Below are 23,599 nucleotides of genomic sequence, written 5' to 3'. Positions count from 1 at the left end.
TGCAATGGCAAATCTATCTCCCCAAAGACAAGTGTGTTATATCGGAACACTGATTCTTGTAAGATATTCGTCGTGCATTTTAACTCCATATTGTTCAACACGTATGAAGCGCAAATCCAAATATGTGTTGAAATAGTTTCTTGCATGCTAGTCATTATTGTGCAAGTTCGAAACACAATTTTGGATTGTTAGAGTCCGTAGTACTTCAAATGTCATCCCATTTTTCAATAGGTATGTGATTGCGTCAAATAAATAATCACTTGGTGTGTAACCATAATGCATGACATGGCACAATTTTGGATTGTTAGAGTCCGTAGTACTTCAAATGTCATCCCATTTTTCAATAGGTATGTGATTGCGCCAAATAAATAATCACTTGGTGTGTAACCATAATGCATGACATGGCTTAAGTTTTGTTTGTGCAAGGTGTAATCAATTGACTTGTTTGGGTCCATTGTTGTTTTGAATGCCATGCTCACCTTTTTTTTCTTAAAAGATAATAAATCTATCAACAGGGCTACCTTTACAGTTTTAAATAAATCACTTTGATGTCCTTCTAGAAGCTGTGCATATATTAGTAAAGAGAATAGAAAATAACTTAAACAATGAAGGTTTTATAAATGATATCTCCTAGACGGATGTGCACACTTTTCGAGCAAAAACCTACGAGCAGAAAAGTCCGAGCGATAATTTTTGACACCAACCATGCTTGTATATTTCTCAAAGGAATATACAATTCTTTCTTAATTTCTCATTTATGGAACCGTATACTTACTTATTTTTCATTATAACCCTCATTTTAGAGAACATCATCTATATATGAACAAATAGTGAACACTTTAGAAACTCCTATAAATACCTCCCTACCATACTCTCTTTTGAGGATTATGGTAATTAAATCAATTTAAAAGAGTTTCCCTAATCTTCAACAATCCCATATTTGAAGCTCTCATATAACAATGTATACCATATTCCTTGGATGAGTAGGAAAAAGATATTGGAAACCTCATACTTGAGGCCATTATAATCGATCATAAATTAATCTCTAATACATTATCAAATATGGGAAGGCAAGGAACGAATTTTCAAAATATTTCCAATTCTCCAAACCTAAGTATTTTTAAGGAAATGTGGTCTCTATTGAACTCCTTCCTACCATAATATGAATTAGGGAGAAGTTGTAACTCTCATATACATCTTGAAAATTTTACTTTTTATCTTTTATAACTATTAAAAGTATAATTTGAAGCCTACCATTGCATAGATCATGAAATTTTGAACATTTTTCCTTTTTATAGCTCCTCAATCTGAGATAAGGAGCAAAAGTTATGACCCCTTTTGCGTAGGCTCTCCAAGGGTATTCCGCCGGTGGAATAGGGTTGGGGGGCAAGCTCTTCAAACCATATTCCTCTGGAAAAATACACTTAGAGGGTCTATTAAAAAAGTATTATATTATTTTCTTAGGTCATCCTGAGGAACTATAAAGAGGATATTTGCTCAAAATTTCATGATCCAACCAATGGTGAAAGGAAAAAAAATGATTTTTGAAAGTGATAAAATAAGTCACCACTTGGACATTATATATGTATATTATATAAAGGTATATTTATATCTATATCTATTTATTAGTATTTCATATTTACTTACATATTCCTTGAAATAATTTGGATTTTTTTTCTCCCCAAAAATGACTTGAGCCTATATATTTTGACCCCTCCTACCTTTTGTCTGCTCGTCGCTCGGGAGTTTTTGCTCGGAAAATGGAAACCCCCTCCTAGACTAGTAGTTATATGCAAAGTGTTGATGGCAACTTTCCTTTTTTTTTTTGCTTTATTTGATTATTTTTTTCTTTTACTATCTCAATAAACAACAATCTTTTCACCGATAGGCTTAAAGCCGATTTGGCTGGCATAAAGCCCTTTCAACAGGTAAACATTAGTTTTCAAGTGAACTAGTTTTTCTGGCAAATGGCTTTTTTTCAGGTGAATCGGCTTTTCTGCAAACAGCTTTTTGGATTGCAATTTTTTTCCTCTTTTCTAGGGAATGGATTCAGTAGCATACTCGTCCTTAGCGTTTGAACTTTGCAAGGCACATTTGTCTTTAGGATTTGTTATTGGTACATAGGAAACCAATACATTCCAAAATTGTCATCGGAAAATCAATAGGGGAAAGAATTTCCACACCTACAAAGGGGGAGGCTCTATCTATAGGAGTCCCAATAACAGCCTCCCCTAAAGTGGAGGGAGCAAACTCCTCCTCCATATCCAACTCTACCCCATCTCTACCAGAGCTGCAAAAGAGTTCCTATGAGCCAGGTCTAGAACCGGACTGTGTAGAATCCCTGCACTCGGTGGTGTGGAAGAGATAACCCCCTTACCCCTATCAAGAGAGTAACATGATGATGCAAAGACGAAGGGGGATGTTGGGGTGGAAGGTCAAGGGACTTACTATCAATGTGATGGTCAGCTCAGACTCTCTCCACAGGTGAACCATGAGTGGATAGCCCCTCTTGCTCTATAACTGGGGGAACACGGGTCGCCACATCAGCACCAAATGCTATGAAAAGGTTGTCACCTGGATGTGTAAAAGATGGCACCAGTGGCATCCTCCTAAGCAAAAATAGGAGTGACAACCCTCACTAGTACCCAACGGGGGATAACAAAAGTAGGACATGTTGAAGGTCTTGGATGTGCATGTACTGAAGATCTTGGGCAAGTGGCTATGGATCCAGGACAATTTATCAGAGGTCTGGTAGCATGTGTCAAAGGTGTAGGACATGCAGTCTGTGCCGAAGTAGTGGTACAAGAATGAGCTACACCACAAGACCTTTTGGGTCTTTTCTTTTTCCTTGGGCAATCTATGGCAAAATGCCCAAGAATATTGCAAATCCTGCAATGGTCCTACCTCCCTGCTACCTCTATCCTCTGTCTGAAGAATAAACCATTGGGGCACTAAAGCATGATATGTTCATCCATCATGTTAGGGTAAAAAACAATGACCCTATCTCGTGGCACCTCATCAGATCTTATTGCCTTTGCTGTTGAAGAGGCCATGCAAGGAAGGGGTGAGATCTCTATGATCAAACCAAAAACCGCTCTAATAGAGGCAAGGAGTCGGTGGTATACCTGTGGGAGGCCAACGAATCTGATGAAAAGAGAATTGACCCGACTATCCTCCTCCACGGGATTAAAAGCCAAAGAAAAGGGCATCAAGTATATCCTCTGAGAGGTAAGTGCCCGAGGACTAGCCTTGAGCACTATAGTAGCTAAATTCAGAGAGTCAAAGACCACCTAGAAGAGACCCCATCCAAGAAAGCAAACATATGTCTAGTGGCTTGCGATATCTCCGAGTAACATTGATAGCATCCAGTCCTTGCTTGTAATTTAGAAGGATGAGACCCATCGATATGTGCGAAAAGAGAAGTGGAATACAACCTCATTGTCTTTCTTGAGCTACTGCAACTCATCTTTTGAAAAAATAATAGTTTTTGTGGCTGGTAGAAGTGGAGTTGATTGACTGAATGGGGATCCATTCGTCGATCAGGGCGATGAGGTTGACTTGAACACTATTCAACTCCGTCCAACCAAATAATTGTTGCTGATAGGATAAGACTAGGATGAGGAGGAAGGAGGCTAGAATAAGGAGGTTGAGGGGGAAGAAGAGATATAGAAGAGGGGAGAGTGAGGGGAGAGAGGGGGATGAAGGAGGCTAAGAATGGGAAAGGGGGCAGCAGGGGATGAGGTGAGAGGCGAGAAGAGGAGGCAACAAAGGGAACGAGGTGAGAGGCAAGAGGGTAGGCGGGGCAAGGGGCCACAGAGAGGTAGGGAAGGGGCAAGATAGGGGGTGAGATGAGAGGTGGGCTGAGGGAGCCAGGAGAGGGGGAAGACAAGGGCAAGGTGAGAGGCAGTAGAGAGGCGAGGAGGCGCAGGCTGAGTGGCAGGCTAAGAGGGCTGGGAGAGAGGGTAGGAAAGAGGGGATGAGAGGCAAGGAAAGGGAAGGGGGCTGAGAGGGCCGAGAGAGAGGGGGTAGTAAACAAGACAAGAGGAAAGGAGAGGGAGTAGTACAGAGGCAGGTTGAGAGAGGGGAGGGGCAGCAAGCACGTCGGGGAGCAACAACAACCCTGTAGGATATATGTAAGAAATATATTGGCTATGAGATCCCAATAAATTCCAAAGCCTACCATTCCACTACATAAAGAATTTTTTGGCCATAAGGCTTCTCCTTTAATTGGTCATATACACCTCTAACATAAATCATTAGACAAAAATAAATTGGAAAAATCCATAGACTTATGCCAACACACAATTTGAGCCAAGATTTTGGCCCATTTCCTTCACCACGGTGGTTGGAAATAGATTGTCCAAGAGGAGGATCATGTCTTCCGTTGTGTTGCCTCATTTCCTCCTCCAAGGTTGTTGTAATTATTTGATTCTCCTCTTGGACCACATGGTGGATTAGATGGTCCTCATTGCTCAATCCTTTTAGAGCTCATCAAGTCACACATGTTAGCCTTGTAGCCATCACTTATCTCCTCCACCGCAATGGTTGTCCTCCCACACCACGTCCTCCACTGTGGTGGGTTAGATGGTCCTCAATCCACTATCATTTTAGAGATAATTAAGTCACGCATGTCAGCCTCATGGCCATCTTCAAATAAGTTGATTTCCATATTTTCTTACATCAATTTATATCATCATAATCTTGGACTTTTATATCATAAAATACATGGAGTTTAAATACCAATCTTTATCTTTTGAAACATTTTTTCCTTGTCATTGATATGATCTTTAGAAATCTTAACATCATACGTCAAATTTTGAGCACTTAAAGACCATGTGCAAATTAGAAAGTGTCATATTTACTTTTCCACACATGAAAATGTGTAAATCAATTGACTCTTTTTACAAATTACAATAATAACAAGAAATAATATAATCTTCTTTAGTGTTCATAAGAGAGCACAAATGCTCGAGCGCACTATCTCCTAGTTCATTGGGACATATGTAAAATCTGTCGGATTTGAAGTGCAGAATATATGGCACTAATCGATAAGCTATGTACACAACGACCTCACAAAAATGTAGTTAGTCTAGTAGACCTTGGTTGTAATGATATTTTATGTTTTTACATATAAAGAAAATATTTTTTATGTATTTCCAAGTATATAAGACAAGGGGTGTATCATAGTGTGTCAGTGGGCAAAGTAGGCGAGAAATTTAGATCATACGATTTTGAGTATCTATGTAACAACTCTGTCATTTGCAACAACTTTCTATGCTCACAAAATATTGTTCAAGTATTTCCAAGCATATAATACCAACATAATATGATGCCATGCCAATGGGAAAAGAAAGTATCAATCTTTATAGCAGTATCATTACCAATATCAGTATCAGTATCAGTAATAGTATCTATTATAAAAGAAAGCACAAGCACAAAATACCAAGTCAAACAAAGACATACAGGGCCTCACAAACATACATCCATCAATGTAAGCCCATCGATATAAGAAGTAATTCTCCTTTACAAAAGAACCCATTTCTTCTTGGAGAAAAAGAAATCTTGTATAATGTTGATTAGATTTATTCCAACAAATAGAATAACATTTTATGTGAGTCCCAATCACCTAGGAGGTAGTGTGCATGTGCACTTATTGTGACAAGGTGATCATGGAGTTAAATTTAGGAGCAACCACCTAAACAAGAATACATGTATTAAAGACTTATGATTACATGAATCTGACTTTAACTGGTTTACATCCCAAAAGTTTGACAAAAGAAAGAATGCCACACAAGCAGGAAAGAGCGGAAGTAAGCAATGAGCATACCTTACAAGGGTAGTTTTTGAGTTAAATTTCTACGACACCTCTCATTTGAGGCCCATATGATGTTGCTATCAATGTAGACTCGACTAGCAAAACACTAAAAAAACCAAACAAAAAATAGAGAGAAAAGAAGAAGTGACTCTCTATCCTGCACTAGATATTCTTTACAAAAGTTGAAAAAAAGTCTACCAAAGTGAAACCTTAACTAGTCGAAAACTCATTGCCACCTAAGAAACTCGTTAAACTCCCAGCAAGAAGGATGACTTAAACTCGAAGCTCTACTCCAAAGAAATTGGGTACAGACCCAACAAACATCAAAGAAGGAAAACTTGAAAAAATGATAAAGCAACTAAGACCATTCCTACTAGCTAATCGCCCTACTAACTCTCATCCACTGATTGCCAATTCTTTGCTTTTCCATTCTCATAGATTTTATTCATGGCAAGCCATGGCATTTGCACTAATATGTGTTAAAGGAAACGCAATATCCTGTTGAATTCATATGATAGACTTTAAAACCCTCTACATTGACATGCATGTGTATTCACAACACCTTGAGTTGCAAGCCTTCAAGGCTAAAGAATACTCACAGAGATCACATAATAACTAGCAAAGAAACTTGCAAATGTTATGCGGGTTACTTATTTGCATGTTTTCACATGGAAAGCATACTCAAATAAAAGTTCAAGATGAAGTTGACATAGTAAAATGATGCTCAACCTTGGAGGCTACCTAACCACCATTGGCATTACCTTGTGCCACTTGTCGTCTGTAGAGGGTCGCTACGTGTTCTTAGCTCATTGTTGTCTATAGAGGGTCGCTATTGCTACCATTGACCAATAATCAATCATAAAAAACATTTATGCAAGCAACTCACAGATGTTCTAAAGCTTTTGTTCAATGCCTATATGTAATCTTTGTGTAGACTCATATCAGAAAATCTAGAAGAAACCACCCACTTTCACTTTTGGGATATTTCTTTTTGCCCAAAAACCATCAGCAAAGAAGCTACTATAATTACAATGACCATCGAATAACTACACGTTTGGCACACACTATTAACTCGTTCCTATCTTTGAGGGGTCGATTCAATGAAAGATGGGCTTTCATGAATCAACACGGGCTTTCATGAATCAACACACCCGAACACCACTCAAGCTTTGTAGCAAACATAAGTTTAAAAATGCAGACCAAACCTCATACCAACACATAATGGGTATCTTCCTTCTGGTGCAAGCCCAGGGTGATCACTAAGAAATATGTAAGATAGCATGTGCAATCAACCGAAGGGATTTTATGTTTTTATGGAGTTACAAAATATATATATACAGAACGGGTTTTTTAATTTAAGAAGTAAAAATTTTCATACATAAAAGGTACTTTAATCATCTCAAAATTTACAGAAGGGGTGTATATAGGTTATAAAAATCTATAAGTAAGGGGTTTTTCTAATAGCCCTTGATTGCACATGCTATATGGGGTTTTTACATAGTGGCCCCCTTGAGGTGCAAGCAGTCAGAACTTAAAATGTTCCCATTGAACAAGCAACATTTCTTGCACCACTCCAGGACAGCTTGACCAGGGAGTTTTCCTCCTCTTGGGTGGCACCAATTGCTATGTTGGTGGACAACAGCTAAACTCTCTACTTGAAGCCCTTGACATTCAATGCACAGATGCAACTCTTCGACAAATAAAGAGCATAGTCTTTATGGAAACGCTAATCTGTGGCCGAAATTTGATGCTCCACGGGCAAAAAAGTCAGAGATGTCAAAAAAAGTCTAGCGCAGCCCCAAAACTTAGAGAACGTAAACTAAACAGCAAAGTCAGGTGCAAAGTTTAAGCAAAGTCTTCTAAGAACTCGAGCTGAACACAAGCCGCAAGGATTCAACGTCAAAATGCAGACTCTACAAACACCAACAAAAGCAAGAGGGAAGTCAAGCAACCAAGACACTCTATCTACGTTTTGAAGGTAGACTAGGCTACTAAAAGACCTTATTTATTTCCCACATTTATGGATGTAACTTTTACAAAATAATATAAATATATGTAAAAATTTCCCAAAGTGAAGATCATTCGTTCACTAAGCACTCCCTCCTATTTGAGGGAGTGCTAATAAACATAACGGATTTTCAATGGCAAAACAAATACATCATAATGGGTGTGAGAAATTTCAAAAATCTGTATCTTCGCATTGCAGCGTCGGTTTTATTGCGACAGATTCGTAGTTTTGTGTCTCAATTGTATCGCAATTCAGGAATTGCATTTGATCAACAAGATTCAAACAATTTGGAAGATACAATTAAAAATTCTATTCGTTTTCCCTTGCATCGCTCCCTCTTCCCTCCACTCAGACCCCTTCCCTCTCCCTCCATTCTTCCCTGCAACCTTCTAACCAAATAGACTATGGTAAAGAGTAATATATTAAGTTCAGCAGCGGGAATACAACGGCAGCAAGAGCAACAATACAGCTGCGCAATACACTGGCGTTACAATGATTTACAGCGAGCTGTGTAGTGTGATTTAAGGCTTCGCGCTGCCGTCACAAGTGATGCAGGAGGGAGTGGCCGTGACGGAGGGCCGAAAGGGCTGAGGACGCAAAGCCAGAAAGGGACAACCACATCTCGCTGGCTGAGTCTCTTTATATGCCGAGCAGGGCGGTGGAGCAATCTCTGGAACAATCTCGAAGGGGGGGGCAAGTGGCAACCTTTCCTTCCCCGTTAATCTCTCCCCATCCCCCCCCTCCCATCTTTCACTAACTAATACCATTTTTCACCAAGAGGGGCATATGAGATTTTTGTTAAGAAAATATTTTTGAATGAGGATGGAATCTAAAAGTGTTGATTGGTTATCCATGTTTTGAATTAGTTGCCTACATCGTGCCGGTGAGTTTACACAATTGGAGCACAATTGTTAACGTGTAACCAGGAAACGACGTCGCCATTGCAGTGTAGAAGATCGGAATCAGTTGCACTTTAGAATATCCGGTTCAGATTAAGACTTGCCGGGGCCACGGATGCTTAGTTTGCGCGGCACAATGGACCCCGTGTAGGGGAAGCTGAAGTTCGTGATGCTAGCTACGAAGGTGATGAGGCCAGAATCTAAATAATGCCAACGAGGGGAAGGTGGGAGGCACGAGGGTGGAAAAAATTGGAGATGGACATGGGTTGCCGGATTGCCGGAAGTATGTCAAGATTTTGTAATAAAAGGACGGGTTGAATTGCTGGCACGTAAACAGATATGTAGATCGAACGACAGGATGCAGGGGAAAGGCGATGCGCACTCGTTGTGGTTAGGGGAACGGTGATGCGGCCGAGTTTTGTAATCCAGCTTTCAACGTTCTTGCGTTGAAAGATAGTCGATTGAAACCTCTCTTTTGCTCAGCCATAGCCATAGCCATAGCCATCGCCATCGCCATCGCCACCACGCAAGGACGTACAATCTTGCCTTGCATTGTGCTCGGAGATGGAACGCCCTTCACTTACGGTATGTATGCTGTTCTACGTATATCTTCATGCTTTCCTTGATTGTTTCAGGCTTAGACGTAAATATTCTATTACTGCTCCTTCACCTCTACTTGTTTTCTTTACGTATCTAGCATCTTCTCGTTTCATGTTTACTTCGTGCTTAATGTTTCGCTTTAAAGAGGCCTGCAACGAAATTGTCAAGTTTTCAAGTTCAATGTCGTGTATGATGAAATAAGATTTGAGGACCATTCCTCGAAGACAATGAAATGCGCCCACAATCACCTAATGGTTATCGATGACTTAAAAAATCATAACTTCCAAAATATTTTTTATTTCTTCCATAGAAAATTCCAGAACATTTAAATCCAAAACTAAAAATTCTCATTAATTCATGTAAGCTCGGCATGGATCCGCGAATCGACATAAGTAAGCTCGGTATGTTTCCATGAATGAACATAAGAATATACAATCCAAAAAAGTGAGAGTACACTTAGCCGAACATAGAAACGCCAGTAGAGGTGGTGCACTCATGACAACCCGAAAAACCAATCGCATCCCATGGAACCAGAGGGGAATCAGCCTGCAATGACAGAGAAGGGATGCAAAGGGAACGCAAAAGCTGCCATGCACACTGTGCAAAACACCGCCCACAAAAGCTAGCCAATGTGAATCCCCCTACCTCCCCTCAACTAGCATGGAAGAGCAACAGTATGTAGTTGGTGAGATGAGGCAGAGCATCATTATCACTGTCACTAGGAGTCTGTTCAACCATCGGCTCCTTCCCTGGGCACCATCCAAAGCTGAATGCACGCTGCAAAGATAGCTTGATCCCAAAACCTAGAGTATTCGATGGCAGCCTAAACTTGGAGTGCTCGCAGTGACGTCCATGCAGTAGTGTTGTTGATGCTGATGTCCAGACTGGGTACATCGATAGGGCTAGTCATCCATGTTAGCATGGGTGACCTGCGAAGGCTGATGTCAAAGTAATGGGGAGTGGCGGGTCAAGGTGGACAGTAGGTGTGTAGGTCCAAGTGCGGGCTAAATCAATCGAAAAGATGATACTATTGACATCCCAAGGGAGTGATTGAGGAAGGTGAAACCACAGCGTGTGACTATGAGTGGTCCATGCCTCTACCCTAGTATGGAGTGACCCATGATGATAGTACTTGCCATCACTCATCTTGTCAAGACACTTATCCAACATTGCTCCTACCCATCTTGTACTTATAGTATTGTATGAATGCCTCGTACTAGTCCAGCATACACGGGTCTTGACATCATCTATGCCATATTATACGTAAAGGTCCATGAGGGGTCCATGTCGGTCTACAAGTCCTCGGCACTAATATTCTTGGAGATGTGTGAAAGTGTGCCTACCCATAATCCTTCATGCAGTAGCCCAACATGCCATGGAATGTATGCAATTTTTTCTACTTCAGGCTCCTGCACATGATCACTCTACCGATCAAACGGTTCTTGTCCCAGCCTACATATTATTGGCCTATTCACACCCTAGATACTCCTAGTAGCAATGCGAAAAACCATATGCAATTATAGGTGGAACAATAAGCCACCCCTCTCGACACAGCAAAGACTGGGACAAAGATCACTCTACACCAGGCACTTGAGACACCAAGGTCAATATAAGTCCTACTAACCCCTATTGTGACACTAAGCTGGTAAGCTGTGTCTGGCTTGGTGGCGGCAGAGACGAGCTTCTTGGGCCTCCCCCTTGGCCTTTTCATGTTGCTCGAGAAAAAAAATCCCCAAAACATGAGCAATAGCCTATTTAGAGAAAGTAGCTAGCAGGCCATTCACACCATCCATATCAAGTAAGTCCCCCCTCCATTTCAATTACCAGGCCTCCCTTCCAAATAATAAAAAACAAGTATGTATGCACCCAATTGCAAGTCCCCCTCCGATTACCAGTTCGAACAATAAATCACGCTGCTTGTTTTTATGTTTTTTGTTTATAAATGGGTACATGCTGTTTGTTTATGCACATGCCGAACTCACATATGCACACAAGTCTGGACAATAAATCATGCCATTAAGTCCCCCACACCATTTTGTAGTCCCCCCCTCTAAATAGTTATCTATCAACAGTATCATTGAGGGAAAGTCCTAGATATGTGCAATCATTATCATGAGAGTAACTCCCCCCTTTGAAATTGTTGTCATGACTATGGCCCCCCTCATGATTAGTGTGGATCAACTAGTCCCGTGGTGCCTCCTACTGCCTAAAGTTCATTGTTGTCAATAAGAAATTCTCCCTTTGATTCACCTCATCATCCTAGGCCCACAATGCCTCAATGATTAGCGCTCTCGTAGAGCAGCGAGTAAGTTGTTAATCCACGCCCACAACGCCTCAATGATTAGCACTCTAGCATTCATCAAGCACTCAATCAATGTGGTTCATCACCCACATCCACAATGCCTTACTGCATCAGTTAAGTGCTCTGCCAACTCACGCAATGCCCTCCTGGCAATTGGTTCAACTCTGTAAGTTGCCCACGCAATCAATCTCAACACCTCAAAGCAATCATTTACACTAATGCCCACCTCAATACTCAGGGACTTACCGGGAGGGTTCGTTGCTCCCTTGTATGGGCATTTACTTTCTCTGTGTGGGCCTTGACATGTATAGCAATGGATCGGGGGCCTCCGTGCTAAGGACTTCATGTCCCTTGCCCTCAAGGTTACGGGTGCTATTTGATATATCGGGACATGTTGATGCTCATGTAAAAGGTAGTGACTTATGATGCCACTTCCTTCCTCGTAAGGGTGATAGTCAGGGTCGATGTGATCATGCTCGGGTTCTTCCCAATCACTAAGTAATTCCTCCACCAATACTTGGTTGATCGGAGTTATATAGGGTGGAGGTGGTTGCAAGCCTAGTGCGAGTGGCGGTGATGGAGCATGATGTTCCCTATATTGTCCTTGCTTGGCAAGAGAGGCTCCTTGTGAATTCATCAAGTTGGGTGGGGCTGCTAAGGCCAATTGGGGCCTTAGTTGGGGGAGGACCTTCGAAAATTGGCATTGGGAGGTCTCATGGTTCCCCCATCTAACACAGTGCACACAATAGAGTGCTAGGCTTGTTGCCTCAAGATAAGGGCACTCATTTGAGGGATGATTATCATTGCATACCCTGCACCAAACATTATCTCTTCTAGGGAATAGGTAGGGGTTACTCAGTGATTCCTTGGGTGTTCCTACCCTCTACTACTCGCCTAGGTATTTCAATAGATTAGAGGCCAACTCTCCCATATCTAAGCCCTTAGACCCTTTATCCTCCTTGGTGGTCTCCGTGCTAGAAGAACTTACTGCATGTGATACTTCGGATGGCATTGTCACTTTCTCCTTGGTGTCCTTATCCATCATGTTGTTGCTTATACGGATGGCTACCTTGCTGCAAAGTTCAAAAGAAGTTGGCTTCATAACCATTAAATGGTCATGCAGCTTTGGATTTGCCAATCCGATGAGGAAGCGTGGCAATAGTCATTCATCGCTCATCCACTCATGTGGGAATTGAGGTGTTTGATCCTAGCAATGTAGTCCCAAAGGGACTCATTCTCATTCTATGTCACCTCATGCAACTGATTAATCATGCTCCACTTGTGACTACTTGGAGCAAACCCTACGATGAAGGCTTTTCACAACGTCTCCTAGTTGACTTTCTCCTTAGGGATGAGGGCCCTATACCATTGGCTTGCCTTGCCATCCAAGCTAAGGCCGAATGCATTAACTGTTTCCAAATCTCTAGGAGCACCAAATGCTTCACATATATAGCTTCACATGGGAGACCAGATCTCCTTCTTTGAGAAATTTAGTTATCAACTTGGAGATGGCTATGGGTGCGACTCCTAGAGGGATTTGTGTTCCTTGTTGGAAATATGGGTACAATCGGGGGTGGAGCAACCCCCCTTCCTAGTGCATCCACTAGGATATGCATCACCTCATCCGATAGCACTGTTTGGGATGCTAGAGTAGGTTGTATTGTTGTGGGCCTAATAGGATGGCCTTATGCTCTGGGATCCATTGGTTTGCCGATATCGACGTTGGGGATATGAAGCTTACTCCCCCAAACATCGTGGTTGTAACCATGGGGTGAAATTGTCATACCCCTAAGGGAGCAGGTCACTAGGCATTTGCATGGGCACCCCTTGCATTGGTCTTTAGGGTGGGACCTGGAATGACACACAGCCTGTGGCTCGTGACTTGGTGGCTAATGTTGGGGGCACTTGGAAGGTTGGGGCCCATAAGGGGGTCCTCTTGGAAGTTCCATGAGTTTTCAAGCCTAGAGTTTTGTCTAGCAAAGTTTCTCATCCATAGGTCCTCATCTTCCATGGGCTCTCGGTCATGGTACCCAATGAAGACAATGGATCCTAAATCCACAAAAACTACCTATGGTGTAAGGACTATTTGTCGCTGGCCTTTCCTTTTCGTGGGCATACTGGCACAAGGATTCTCTGTTTTTGCTTAATCCATTCGTCCTAATCATCCAAACATGTTGGATATAGATCCCCTTAATCAAGAGGCTATGGAAGGAGTAGGAGAGTGACGTGGAGCTACGCTTGTGTGGGGGGCTTTGGAGGCTCTCCAGCGAGTTGTTTCTTGCATTTCCTCGTTCAAGCTCTTGATCTTGTCTAAACTGGAGGGCTCACTATGCCGAGCACCTAATACTAAATGAGAGCTAGGAATTGAATTCCTTGTTGGGGCTAAACCAAAACTGGGGCAAAAGGTGGGTGACGTGTCGTTCAAAATGTTGTCCTCGGGTTTAGGCTTTTTAGACAATTCTATTGGACCTCAAGTGCAAGTATGAGGTTCCTGCTTGGGCACACCCTGCCTCACTTCTAGTTCTGTATTTTGTATTAGGAAACTTATTCTTGGAGCTATCCTTCCAATTGGAGGGTTAGTCGTATGCCACCAGATCGACGGGTAAACCTTGTGGCACCGGTCGGTAGGTTAGTACATGACATGTGTCAGTAGGATGGGCTGAAGTGGTATGCCATTGAGTTGGTGGGTTAGTTTTAAAGCATTGAACGATGGGATAATAGAAGGCAGTGGGATAGACTGATGGCACCGGGCGGTGGGTTGACAACTGACGAGATAGCTTACCTCAGAGAGATATGAGGAAGGCACATGTTCGGTAGGTTACGTGGTTATGCCTCTAGGTCAGTGGTTTAGCCTTATGGCACTGGGTCAATGCATGTCAGACCGGTAGGATAGTTAGCTGACCAACCCCTGACAAATATTGATAAAGGTAGTTGGTTAGGTTACTAACACCTGTCTGTCTCATTGGGTTAAGGGCTTATGGCACTGTGTGGCAAGATAGCTAGCCTAAGGCACTGGGTCGGTAGGATATGAACTGTCTAGGAACACAAGGTGACACCAACTTTTCAGATGATTCTTGGTGGATTTCCAAGTTTTTTTCCAAGTTTATGTGCATGGGGGTGTTACAAACTACCTGAATACCTATAGCAAACAAAAAACAACAAAAAACAATAACCCTTCCTACTCAAATGAGTGATTTTCACAAGTTGGCCTATCACACACCAAAAACCACTTCAAAATTTGACTCAACTCTTCATTTTTTCAAATTACTCTTTATGGGAGCCTTGAGATGCAAAAGCCTACACTTGTGTCATGTAAGTGCCTATTGGAATGAATACAAGTGATTCCACGAGAGGATGAGGGGGGAAGAAGGGAAGAGAAGAGAGGGAAGGGGGTGGGAGAGAAGAGGGAGAGTGTAAGGGGATGAGTGGCAATCATAAGGCAACACACCAAGAAGGCAAGCAACCATACTCATGAACAAGCATTGAGAGAATGAGAGCTTGTATTCCAATTGTTGCAACTACACAATGAAGACCAAAGTCAACTACTTGGCCTTTTATACATGTCACCTTTTGAAGGGAGGGCCAACCATATTCCTTGTACCACCCTCTCTCTCTCTCTTTTGTTACAACCACTTGGGCCCATATGACGCCAAGGCATATACTGATTCTCTCAATCTTCCCTTTGTCTCCAAATGGCTCTTGTGTTATCCATATATGGAATCCAAATCGCTCTTGTGTTATTCTTGCCAATTTAGGCAATCCCAGCAACTACTTCGAACTTGAGCCATTTGTGGCTCATAGGGTTTGGATGGGCCAGATCTGTCAACAAGCTCAATGGATGTTAACAACTCATCTTGTCTACTGCAATCCATAAACTTGAAGAAATGAACTCCATAGGTACAACGGCCTCCAACCTATAAACATGTTGAAATGAGGTCATTTTGGCAATGACTTGGAAAGCATTTATGTATACACATAGAGCGAAATCTAGTTTTCTGTCCCAATCCCAATCCCTCCTATTCTTAGACACCATCAACTTCATGATCCTCTTCATTATTTTGTTAAATGATACATCATGGACATTTTATGAATCTATGTATGCATATCTATAAGCTCCTTAATGGTTTTATTGAGAAAGTGACCACCCTGATTAGAGACCAATTCAATAGGGCATCTGAAATGGGTGAGTAGATTCCTATACAGGAACTTTGCAATAATTGAAGTGAAATGATCCCATAATGCTTGGGCCTCAACCCACTTAGTGTAATAATCTATGGCCATCTTGACATACTTGTTCCTTGGTATGTTGGGCCCTAGTTTGAACTGTCCCATGAAATATAGGCCCCACTTCAACAACAGTTCCAAGGGCCCCATCGGATTTAGTGACATCTGATCAATATTTACTAGTTGGCCATTTTCTTTGATCCAAAGACTTACCCTTTGCAAACACACCATTCACCAAAATTTGTACATCTGGTCATACCAGTACATATCACAGGTTGGCTTTATTTTGAATAGGGCTACATTTAGTAAATCATCAAGTATGCCTTCCATTGGGAGAGAGCCCTCTCTTGATAGAACAAAATGTGTTTAATAACCTCATCTCATTTGTGTCCAATTAGCTCTACTGCTGAAATAATCTGCCACCAAATGCTGACTTCCAAGCGTATGGACTATTATGTACTCAAATTCTTGTAGCAGTAGTATCCATCTAGCCAATCTACTTGTTGGTTTTTTTTTGTCACCAAAAATAGTAAAGCTTGATCATCCACATGAAGCAGCACCTTGTTACCCAACAAGTAATGATGGAACTTACCTATTAAATAAGTCATGCCAAGGCACTTCCATTCTATTACAAAGTAATTTCATTCTACTTTGGCCAACATGTTGCTTGCATAGTACACTAGTTGGTATCCATCTTTTTTGTCTTTTTTGCATCAGATTTGACCAAATAGCTATATCCAAGGCAACTAGAAATACGTGAACATCTAGACTCGATAGAGATAATTTTTGCCTATGGACGTGCTCTATTTATACTTGTAAAATACATGATATATAACATATATAAAATAACATATACATAATTATTAATATATAAAGTGTGTCCAATTATGCAAAGACTCTCTCTCTCTCTCTCTCTCTCTCTCTCTCTCTCTCTCTCTCTCTCTCTCTCCAAGTGGACAAAGTATGAAGGAGAGATATACATGATTGACACCCTTGATCAAGCTCATAGCTTGCACAATATATTTTCCAACAAGCATCTTTCAATCGATACTTCTACATTGTTTGTGCATCACAAGAGATCGTGACAACTATGGGGACATTGCAATGGTGAAGAAATGCAAGATATATCATATTTTTCAGCCAAGATATGTCATCTTTCAAACAAAGAGGGCTTTGATGACCTTTATAATGCATTGGAAGAGTGGGATAACTTCTCCTCTAAGGAGAACAAAGAAGGTGACCTATACATTGTGTTATAGTGTGAGGAATCATTCCTGGGTTATTGAGGACCAAGATATGAGATGTGGGATGTAGTATTTGGAGATATATGGTACCATAAAACATTGAAGAAAGATCATAGATACAGATTATTGAAATAAGAGCCTAGAGATGTTTGTGTACTCTCATATTCTTAGAGCTATTAAGTTTCAAATACAAGTTTTACCTTAAGTGAAGAAGGGAAAAGTAGTCTCTAAAATAGATATCTATAGTCACAAGCACACACATGGGTTGTCTAGGAAAACATTGTGGGTAGCATTGAGCTAGATACTTGGTCTACACCACCACTAACTAGAACTAGCTAGCTTGTAGAACCAAGTAGTAAAAACTAAAATATAATATTTATGATGTTTTTGTATCCTTTGAAATTGAACAAAATGCCCAAAGATATAACCAACACAAAACTATGATTCTCAAAGCTTCATAAGAATAGCAATCAGCTTAATGTCATGTCATTCTATTGGCATTCTACCCGTACTCCATAGTCCAATATCACTCTAATGGTCTAATAGAAGCCTCATTTATCAATGGATCCTCCATCCTTTCTACCTCCTCCACTGTCTCACAAGGGCTCTGCATGGGGAAATTCAAATCATTGGGGGCGTGGTTGATTTAAAGGGAGATAGAATTGTGTGACACTCCTATGTTGCACCTAGAAATCCTCATCCTCCACTGTTTTAGAGGCAATGTCTCTTGGAATGTTGAGAGTGTGAGCATTATTGGGAATATATGGAGAAATCTAGGACATAAGAATCCTCCTTGGAAGGTTAGTAGAGCTCTTGCACACAAGATTCACTCTTCTTATACTCGAGGGTGACTCTTCATGCACATTCTTTGTAAGGCTATTGTAAGCCCTCTTTTTAGATTATTGGATGATGGCACTACACCATGATCCACTCTTTTAAGATCCTTGGACAATGGCATTACGCACCACCAATTCTAAAAGCACAAGGCTTGTCGCTAGTAATCCGAAAGAGCACAAGGATTGTTGACATCAATGCTAAGAGCACAAGGGTCTAGACACCTTAAAATTTGAGAGAGTAGAAAAAGGGTTGTGTAGAGAGGTCCTTGTATGTGTAGCGCTCTCCTTTCTATGATAGTGTTCCCTTCGATGAGAAATTCCATGCTTAGGGTTGCTTCCATGAATCTTTGTATCCCTCGCCTTTCCATGATAGCCTTCCTTGCATGAGGAATCCCAGCCTTAGGTTCTAAAGTGTCAAAAGGCAAAGGCATTACAACTTGTAAAAGTAGTTCACGTTGTATCAAAGAATAGAAGGCATTGTGCTTAGAAGGCATCTATAGGGAGTCAAGAAGTTGCACGTTGGATGCAAAGTAGAGTTAAATGAGGGAGCAAATGGATCCATGGAGAATTTAAAGCTATGATCTTAATATCTATGATGATAAGCAACATGTTTGGACCTCTGCATGTTGTTCTACATTTCATAAAGATGCAATTGACTACATGGGCATGAAAATGTGTTTGTGTTTGGAAGGCAAGGGATGAGGGGAATACACAAATTTAAGGGGGTCTAATATGAATTTTTAAAAGAGGGCCTAAAAGTAGTTTTAAAAAGTCCATAGAAGGCACTTTCAAGCCCTAACCTCACAATTGTTATAACAGTAGTTAAAAACACTACCAGATCCATTAGAACCCACAGTAGGATTCCACTGCAATCTTCTTACCCCAACTCTATGGTGTTCTCTGACATCACCCCTATTGAGAAAGAGCATTCCCCTTAGATAACCCATGACCCTCCTCCACCATCCCCTAACCCTCATTTGTTATCCCCTAGCCCTCATCTATTATCCTCTAGCCCTCGTCAATTGTCCCCTAAGCCTCACACCCCCCCCCCAACCCACATCCACTCTTGCTCACACACCCCATCAAAGTCACCCATCATAGAGCAACTAGAATCCCCTTGGCATAGCCCTTGGCCCAATACATCTCTAGTTGAAAAAGCTACTAAGGAGCAAAAGCAAGACACACTATTTGTAGGGATTTCATATATAGAGAACCTCACCAGAACCTGTGCTCAAGCAAACAGCTTGAAAGTCCACCTTTGCTGCCAGTTGCTTCTATGGTAGTAGTAGTAGAGTGATCTGATGGCCATGGCACTAATGAGATATCAAGATCCTCCAATAGGTCCATAGCATTTGATAGATCCATAAAAGAAGAAGAGGACAAGGATGTAAGCCCCTTTGATGTGATGAAAGAAGAAGAGGACAAGGATGTAAGCCCCTTTGATGTGACGAGCCTTAGGAAAAAGGAGTGGATCCAAATGGACAAAGCAAGTGGTATTGGAGGATCATGAGGAATCACGAGCAAGATATGACAAAAGAAGAAGCTTCAAGGTAGAAAAGAGGCCTTAGAACCATATGCAAGCACTAGTGTAGGCTGCAAAAGGTAAAGAGAGACAAAAAACTAGGCACAAATTAGTTGCATGGAATATGATGAGAATAATAAAACAACTATACCATTTGCAATATGATTTCTAATTTTGCATATTTTAGTTCAAAATTGAGAGAACAAGCAACTCTACGAGACTCGATGATACAAATAGTCCCCAAACCTTCAAATTCAATGCAAAAGACCCTCCAAAATTGGTGAAAATTTCTCGACAAGTTGAGATTGTCATAATTTTGCAACCACTTTCGATACAAAAGACGAGAAAGGGACAGATTTTCATCCAAAAAAAATCAATTTTTTTGTGCAATGAACTTGGAGGCAATCTATTTCATCATCTAAAATTTAAAATACATGTCACCTTATATTGCATCAATACACTCACCATTTGACCATAGATGAACAATAAATTTTATGTATGATGAGCATCTAATATGATATATGGTAGGAGTGAGAACATGATTAAAAATAGATGTTTGTATTACAATCTCTCAATTGAGGGACAAACAGGCTTCATACCCTATCTCTCTTCTTTATTGGCTGTAACACAACAAGAATAGGGGCCTTTGAATCTTGGATTAAGTTCCTAAGTCTAATAAACCTAGTAGAAATAGCAGTAAGAGGAATTGCATTGGGGGCAGCCATGCAATGGATCAAAATTACCTTTTCAACATTCTAAATGATGTCAAAATGTCATACGATCCAAGACAAGGCCTTCCACTTCAACCATTTATTAGGACCTCGTGGTGGTGAAAATCCATTGTGGAAGACCATAATGTGTCCTCTTGCTCAATCGATGTAGTGCTCCAATGGCTGAGTTTGACCAAATGTGCTTTAAAAATTGGCCTATCAAGAATAGAACTCATCATCCTCAAATGCCTTCTACAACAATTCATAACCATTAGGCTATAGGACCCACAAAACACATTACCTTAGAAGACCATTAAAACAATTTAATTCAAAGCTCATGTGGCTGCTTACTATCACGGTGTTGTCTTGTTCTATGACTTCCTCTCTTTCAATATTAATTTTTTTTGAATTTTTTCTTACTTCCAATGTTGATTTATCTCAAATGATTTAGGCAAAGCACTAGGATATTTCTAGATGTGGCATAAAACCTCTGGTAGATCACTAACAATGTGATCAGTATGTGTGGTTTGCAATGGTTTCCTAGGTGTTGCCCTAAGTCAGACAAGTGGCATTTTTGCCCTTGTTGACAATAACTCCCATCTTGTGAGCCTGGAGGGAAGGTACCCAAGTATGAACTATGCCTCAACCTACTCACAAGTCTACCTTGTCTCTCGCTGTAATCCTCAAACCCACCATCTTCCTAGGGCTTAATAGTCCATGTTGTTTGACTGGAAAATTGCAATGATCATGCCCTATGAGGAGTTTGATTGTATACCCTAATCTTGCCTATGTGACATAAACAGTTGCTCCCTGTGTCAAACGGTCTCATAAATGAAAGTCACGAGGCGTCTCCAATCTGGGTAGGACAAGAAACTTGATAGGGGTCTAGAACCATCCCTAAAGAGACCATGATTGTGATTGGCACTTTGTTGCTTATTATTGGTGGTTTTATGGAGACCGATGGTAGGTGTCATTTTAGTGATGGTCTTTAGATGATTTCTTGTTTTTTCAAACCAGAAAGGTCTTGTCATCATTGCGTGCATGTTTTTGTGAAAGCATCATTCACAAATGCAAGTCATGCAAAAAGTTGCGTGATTACATAAATATGCAATCCCTATGTCTGGGTTGAAAAGAAGGGACCCGCTTCCTAGAACATGGGTTGATTTCTCACATTCCAGATCCCATGGTCTAAAGCTCTCACTGCCTTATGTGCCTTTTCAAACAATAGCACGTGGTATGCCTTCCTAAGAATACTTACATCGGTGATTGTAATCCTTCCTAACCCAATTGTTCCTGAGGAAATTTTTTAGGAAGGTGTTGAGGCGGGGCAGAAAGAAACCCAAGGCAAGCATCAACACCCAAGATGAATACAACATAGCCATAATCATAGAAGCACCTAAACATAAAAATAAAATCTCTATGACTCATGGAGAGGATGGAAACTATAATGTGGCATCACTATGATGATTATCCAGAAGCTAGCAAAGGGGTCAAGCCTAAGAGGGAGCCCAATATTGTACGAGATCATGCAGCATAAAAACTATGATAGAGCATTGGCAATGGTCAATGGTCTCCTAGATGTAGCCCTATGTAGGACAAGTGCCTCTCATTTTATGAGCATGGAGGGAAGGTCCCCAAGTATGATCTTTGCCTCAACCTACTGGTGCGAGTCTACCATGCCTCTCGCTGTAATCCTCAAACCCTCCATCTCCTTGAGGCTTGATAGTCCATGTTGTCTGACTAGAAAAGTGCAATGATCATGCTATGAGAGGAGTTTGATTGTACGCCTTGATCTCATCTATGTGCCTTGAGCACATTCTCCTTATGTTAGAGATAGTAGTCTCCTGAAAGAAAGTCACAAGTCATCTCTAATCTAGGTAGGACAAGAAACTGGATAGGGGTCTAAAACTATTACTGAAGAGATAGTGATAGTGAGACTGGAAATTTGTTAATGTTTTTATGGAAATTTACCGTGTCATTTATTGGTGTTATTTAGCTGATTTCTTGTTTGTTAAAGCCAAAAAGATTTTGTCATCACTGTATGCATGGTTTTGTGAAAGCATCATTCACAAATGCATGCCATGCAAAAAGTTGCATGATTACATAAATATGCAATCTCTATGCATGGTTTGAAAAAAGTTGGACCACCTTCCTAGAAGGGGTTGATTTTTCATAGTCTAGATCCTATCGTATAAAGCTCTTTCTGCCATATCTTCCCTTTCAAACAAGAACATGTAGTATCGCTTCCTAAGAAAACGTACATTGGTGATTGTAATACCCAATTGTTCTTGAGGCAAGTTTCTAGGCAGGCAGTAAGAGGGGGGGGCAGGAAGAAATCCTTAGGAAAGCATCAACACCCAAGACAAACACAACATAGCCATAATCATAGAAGCACCAATAAATAAAAATAAAATCTCTATGATTCATGGACAAAATGGAAGTTTTGATATGGAATCACTGTCATGATTAACTAGACGCTACTAGAGGGATCAAGCCTAGAGCCCAATATTGTACAAGGCCGTGCAGCGTAAAACTTGTGATAGAGCACTAGCTACAATTGGTATGTGTGATCCATTGTGGTCTCCTAAATGTGGCCCTATGTCAAACAAGTCGTACTATCACCCTCGTTGGCCATACCTTCCATCTTGTGAGCATGGAGGAAAGGTCCCCAAGTAAGATTTGTGCCTCAACCTATTGTGGCGAGTCTACCGTGCTTGTCGCTCTAATCCTCAAACCCCCCATCTCCTAGGGGCTTGATAGTCCATGTTGTCTGACTAAAAAAGTGCAATAATCATGCTTTGATAGGAGTTTGATTGCACACCTTGATCTTGCCTATATGTCCTAAGCAAATCCTCCTTGTGTCAAACAACCTCATGAATGAAAGTCACAAGGCATGTTTGATTTGGGTAGGACAAGAAACTAGATAGGGGTCTGAAACCATCCTTGAAGAGACAGTGATAGTGACCGACAGTTTGTTGCTTATTTCTATTGATTTTGATGCTCCTAGTTGTTATTTTATCTTTGGTATTTAGCTAATTTCTTGTTTTTTAAAACCAAAAAGGTGTCATCATTGCATGTGTGATTTTGTGAAAGCATCATTCATGAATGCAAGTCATGCAAAAAGTTGCGTGATTACATAAATATGCAATCCCTATGTCTAGGTTGAAAATAGGGGACCATCCTTGAAGAGACAGTGATAGTGACCGACAGTTTGTTGCTTATTTCTATTGATTTTGATGCTCCTAGTTGTTATTTTATCTTTGGTATTTAGCTAATTTCTTGTTTTTTAAAACCAAAAAGGTGTCATCATTGCATGTGTGATTTTGTGAAAGCATCATTCATGAATGCAAGTCATGCAAAAAGTTGCGTGATTACATAAATATGCAATCCCTATGTCTAGGTTGAAAATAGGGGACCACCTTTCAGGAATAGAGGTTGG

The sequence above is a fragment of the Dipteris shenzhenensis genome, chromosome 15 (assembly GCF_047967505.1).
Source record: "Dipteris shenzhenensis isolate YYH24624 ecotype China chromosome 15, Dip_SZ_1.0, whole genome shotgun sequence".
NCBI classification, from domain to species: Eukaryota; Viridiplantae; Streptophyta; class Polypodiopsida; order Gleicheniales; family Dipteridaceae; genus Dipteris; species Dipteris shenzhenensis.
Note: the sequence above shows the minus strand (reverse complement) of the source record.